Source organism: Lathyrus oleraceus, chromosome 3 (assembly GCF_024323335.1).
Source record: "Lathyrus oleraceus cultivar Zhongwan6 chromosome 3, CAAS_Psat_ZW6_1.0, whole genome shotgun sequence".
Taxonomy (NCBI): Eukaryota; Viridiplantae; Streptophyta; class Magnoliopsida; order Fabales; family Fabaceae; genus Lathyrus; species Lathyrus oleraceus.
Genome location: NC_066581.1, coordinates 138,972,158 through 138,978,157, shown reverse-complemented (window position 1 = coordinate 138,978,157; position 6,000 = coordinate 138,972,158).

Sequence of the window (6,000 nt, the reverse complement as noted above, 5' to 3'; positions counted from 1 at the left end):
GCCGATCACGAACGTTGAACGATGACAACGTCTCTACTCAGTCCACACGAACGAATTCCTTCAATCTCAGTGCTAGCTGCTACGAATGAAGGCTTTGATTGAGAGAGAGAGAGAGAGAGAGAGAGAGAGAGAGAGAGAGAAATGGAATGCAAGAGTGACAATGCTTCTACCCAAGGGTTCTATTTATAGAACCACTTGTGTGGGCTTCAAGCTAAAAAGCCCACTTAAGTGTATTTTGGCCCATATCTTATAATATGCCCAAAATCACTTAAGCGTGTGGTACCTTACCATATTTCGTATTCCACTTAAGTGCACCGTACCTTACGGTGTTCCTTAGTTACTTTATTTCTCATCAATCTGTCATTTGTGTGTGACCCTGTAGGTTTTCGCGACGTTGTCAATTATATTAAATCATGCATTTAACATAATAAACAGTGAACGGTATCTAGCAACACATCACTGCTACCCAAGACACGAAAATGTCATGTGATCTGACAAATCCTTCTGTGATAATAATTATGTGTATAATTACCCTTTTCCCTTATGTCTATATTGAACACAAGGCATAGACCGTGTCATCCTTGTCCAGTTCAATATTGGGCCCATAGACATTTATCCTGTTACGCAGGATGGGCAAATTCTATCTAGGTCACTCATGTCCCTTATCATGCTTCGTGGAGTACCCATCAACTGTCTTTATGGTTATCCAGTTACAGACAATGTTGGATCAGCAATAAAGCACTCGACTCTACATCTAAGGTCCATAGTGGTTTCAGGTCGAAGAGTGGTATACACCATTATCACCATGAGAATAACTTATGACACTTTTCATAACATTCTATATAGTATTCTCATAGCGGGTCAATCCAGTATGAATATTACTCTTAATATTCATACCTATGTTTAAGACTTGATAACTCTTTATCCATGATCCATGAGACGTTATCATCAGTCTATAAACATAATAGTCTTCATGCTTTAATGTTATCCCACTTCACAATAAAGCTTGACTACGGATACTTTAAGAATAGTGTCCTTATGTTTAATGTAATCTCATGATTAAGTCATACTTGATACATTAAACGGACTATCTATTCCATGGACTTTATTAAACAAGCATAATAAAGAAAAATGCCTTTTATTATTAATAAATAATTCGATACAAGTACCAAAAGTATTGGCCTCTAGGGCTTACACCAACATAAGTTTCCACACAATACCATGAAAAAGGGGAGACTTACAATCTCATTAACTAGAATGATATGCCTTTTTGTGTCACAAATTTAGCGCTATGTTAAGTAATCGTAATTGGACTTATGTAGAAGTCACAACTATTTGAGGGTGGGCAATAGAATTTTGGTGTTAATGCATGTTAGAGACATAGTATAATGGATTATGCTCATGAAACATACCACACACAAAAAGAATATGCAAAATAGGTGGTCTAATCTTATCCATACTTATGTTGATTTTTCAATCAACTAGCCTTAGGACTTTGAGATATCATAGGCCAAATGAGATGAATGCATAAAGAATGGGAATGAGATGAAGAGGGAGAGGAATGGATCAAAACTCAAATTGGTCAAAGGAGGACTTTTACCAAATTAATATCATCCATTCATTTTGGGAGATGGAATGTACATTCCATCAATCCCCTAAATCCAATGATATTATCTTGACAAAGTCAAATCAACCTTGACCAAGGCCCAACAACAAGAGTCAAACTCAAATAAGTCATCACAATTGATCAACACAATTAATTGGTATTTATTCAAATTAAAAAAGACTAAAATAATACATTAAAATTAAATATGGTTTGTCAAATTCCTAAAACCTCATCAAAACGCCAAAGAAATGGCCATGAGATTTATCATAGGTCAAACAAGGTCAAAGGACCTTGGAGAAAAAAATTCAGAATTTTTAAAGACTTAAAAGTATTTTTAAACAATTAATAACAAACACAAAATCAATTAAATTATAAAAAATATTAATAATGATCCAAAAAATAATTTTAATTCAAAATATGGAAGAGGAAATTATTTGAAAATTTTTGGTGAAACTCTCATATTTTTTGGATCAATATTAAAATTAATATGAAATAATGAAAATAAAAGGAATAAAAGAAAATCAGAAAATATCAAAAAAACGTGAGCCACTTGATCTCCCTCATTAATTGAGGTGGCAGCTCAAGTGGCCTGAAACGCGCGTTCCACCAAACACACGAGTCAGCGCACTGCAGGGATGGTAATCACAATGAGCGCTCAGAATTAAAACAAATTGGACGGATCCTTTGGCTGAGAGATGTGCCAACGCACCGTCGGAGCTTTAACTCCAGTCTTCTTCTCCGGTGGACCTCACCAAACTGGTCCACCCTCAACCATCACCAAAATAAAAAAAGGAGGACATGGTCTGAAAGAAAAAATGGTGTAGAGCACGAATCTGACCTCAATTTCAACTAACTCCAAATATATAAAAAGATATGAGGAGTTGAATTTTGAGGTGTGACAACTGAGTTGCTTCGATTTGACCTCTAAGCAACTCAATCTTCTTGCCTACATTGGTAGGACTTCAGACAACCAAAGATCCAAGAGAATTGAGTAGAATTGAGTGAGAATCGAAGATATGAAGTTTTCTGAAAATTACCTTCAATGATATGCAGAACTTGATGTTACTTGCTTCAAACACGATCCGATCACACTTGAGAAGCTAGCAGGAAGTGATTGGAGAGGTTGCAAGGTTGTGGATCCTGGAGTTTTTGAATCTCCAACAGTTGAGATTCAAACTTAAATTTCAAATTGAAATTTCTCAGGTTTTCCTTTAGAATGAGAGGGTTTGAATTAGGGGGCAACGCTAGCGCGCAAGGTGTCTTTAAAATGAGCTCATAAGCCTTCTATTTATAGCCAAAGGGAATGATATTTGCACACTTCAAAATCTGTCCAAAATTGGCAATGTGAATGGCACGAGTGCATGGGCATGTACAGGCCCATGATGCAATGCATTAAAGTTCCAGAATGATTCATGTTGAAGTCTGAATGAAGCTTGAATGGCAAGGCAATGTGAACTGAAGTTTGTACATTTGATTCTTTCCAATGATGCAGCCCTAATAAAGCCATGTGCAGACCTAGCAATCTTCATCCAAAATGCATGAACTTGGGTTCTTTGAAAAGCTTGGATCAAGGGGAACAAGTTTTATGTTCAACACTTTTTCATTTGGAGCTTGGAACATGGAGAATTTTGAGGTGGAAGTTTGGAAATTTCAACATGTTAAAAAATTTACTAAGTGTCAAGCTATATACTTCAATATTCCACTTTGCTTAACTTTTTATGTGAACTTTAAATGAGAACAGTGTCTTCATCAAAGTTGTAGATCTTTCAAAGACCTTCAAAATAGTAACCAATTTCATGTAATTTGTGTAGATGTTTAATTGGCTGCATTGTATGGTAAAACACTAGCTGGATTCTAATGTCTTGACTGATGTCATGACATGTTGTGGAGATGTTTGTTTGACTGCATTGTATGTTAGAATATCTAGCTGTACTCTGATGTCTTGGCTGATGTCATGACATTCTGAGTAGTGTACTGCAGGTTTAGCTAATACAACATTTATTGAATGTCAAACTGGATGTTATGATATTCATCCCTGTCAGCAGATACTGAGGAATAGAACAGTGGGTGTTCTGCTATAACTCAGCATTTAGTTTCAGACTGTTTATCAAGAGGATAACAGACCTGGCATAAGGCCTATTGTCTGGATGTCAAACTGGATGTTATGGCATTCATTGATAGCATTTACTGAACAATAGGCAGACTGGTTTTCTGCTACATTTCAGTATACAGCTCAGTCTGCTTATCAAGAGGATAACAGACCTGATGTAAGGCTCTATGTGTGAATGTCAAATTGGAGGTTTTGACATTTATTATTGTACGCTGATACTGAAGTATGGACAGATTGGTTCTGTACAGTACAGAAAATTGTAAAGTCTGTTTTCAGGAAAAATAGACTTAGTATATGGTTAATGTTCTGGACGTCAAACTGAACGTTGTGACATTCATTCCTGACAGCATATGTTAAATTGTAGGTTGTTTAGTTTTTCTGTTTCAAGATTTTTCTCAGGCTATTCTTCAGGAATCCAACAGCTGATCTAAAATCCAGGAAACTAACAACTGAGCTACAATTAAGGAACCTAACAAATAGCCTATTTGTTAGCACACTAATATGTGGAAATTAGTTAGAATCCTATGTGGCATTATTTGTTGAGGTCTTGAGACATTTTAGGAACTAAATATGGAGATATTTTAGGAACTAAATATGGAGATATTTTAGGAACTAAATATGGAGATATTTTAGGAACTAAATATGGAGATATTTTAGGAACTAAAAGATTGAAGACCTTGTTTGTAGCAGAAAGTTTCTGCTGACTTTGTAACAGCAAAGAAGAAGTTTGCTGCGATTTCTGAAGGCCCAAATCCAGTTGGGTGATTAGGTTATAAATAGCATATTGTAACCTAGTTTTTGTAAGCCTCTGAGAATGTAAAATTAGGGGTATGTGTAAGGTAAAACCTCCCAACCTGTGGGGAGGTTACCATGTGTTTCTCAGTGTTCCAACACTGAGAGTATTTGTGACTCAAAGCCTGTAGGCATGAGTTGTTATGATCTTGAACGAAGCTATGAAGCAAGTTCAAGTTGTTTAGCATTACATTGTATTTGTAGTGATAGGAATGGAAACTGGAGGTTTCTATCTAGGAGTTCCTAGGTATAGATTGCATTGGGTAGGGATTAAGTGAAGAGTTGTAAACGGGGGAGTTTAACTCTGAATTAATACTGCTGATAGTGGATCTTCTTCCTGGCTTGGTATGCCCCCAGACGTAGGTGATGTTGCACCGAACTGGGTTAACAATTACTTGTGTTATTTACTGCACTTACTTTTTAAGTTCTGCTTAATTCTTGTCTGTGCAGAATTGGATGTCATAACAACTCGTGTGACATCGAAAGTGACAGAACTGGGTGTTCTTCCATTCTATGGTGATATAGTAGCAGATGTCGTGACATCTGTGAATGTGTGCTTATCAGTACTGGGTTTTAATTTGTATAACTGTCTTGCTGTATTAGTAACAAAGTTGGATTAGATGTCATTACTTGGAGTAGAACATTTGAATTCTGACTATGCCAGAATTTCAATTGGTATCAGAGCAGGCATCATGTTATGTTTCTGGATGAGATCCATGGGTGATACTTTCTGGTATCTTGCAATGAGTTATGTTAGTACTGATGGTGGAACCGTTGGAAGGTTCTGTGATTCCCCTGAATGGTCCCTTGAAGTAGGTGGTTGGACTATTCATGACAGGAACTGCGTATACCTGTCTCTAGAGGTTGGCAATTGGCCTTTGTGTGGAAAATCTATGCTAGTATTAAACCATATTCAAACTTGGTAAGTTTTTGAAGGCTGATCTGGTGAAGTGCGTGGTCATAGGTTGAGTTGTATTATGATTTCCGCTGCATAATACCTGGCTAAACTCAAACTCTGATGAAGTTTCCCCTCATATGGATGAAAGGCTGTTGCATTCAAGATTTCATCATAATCTACTGAAGATGTCAAAGATACTTGAGTATCCTCAAGTCCACTCATCATGACGTTCTCACTTCAGGATGATAAGAATCACCTGATCACTGATTCTTTTACTCTCTTGGGTAGTGTATATGAAGACCTTGAAGTCCTTCAAGGAGGGTTTGTTCCAAGGAGGTGGAACTAATGTTCTATGGGATGTTAGAACATGTTGTTCAACAAGTATGCAGCTACTAGTTGAAGAGCAGATGTTGTTTAGGTGTCAAACAAAGGGATACTTTTGTTTGGAACCTACTCCTGACCTGGAAGAGGAGACATCTGTGTGTGCTAAGTTGACAAGGGTAGGGTCAACTGTGTGTGTGCTCAAGAAGGTCACTTTTAGACGTTTGATCTCTAGAAGTGGAGTTGGTTGAAATATGACAGTGTGCAACTTCC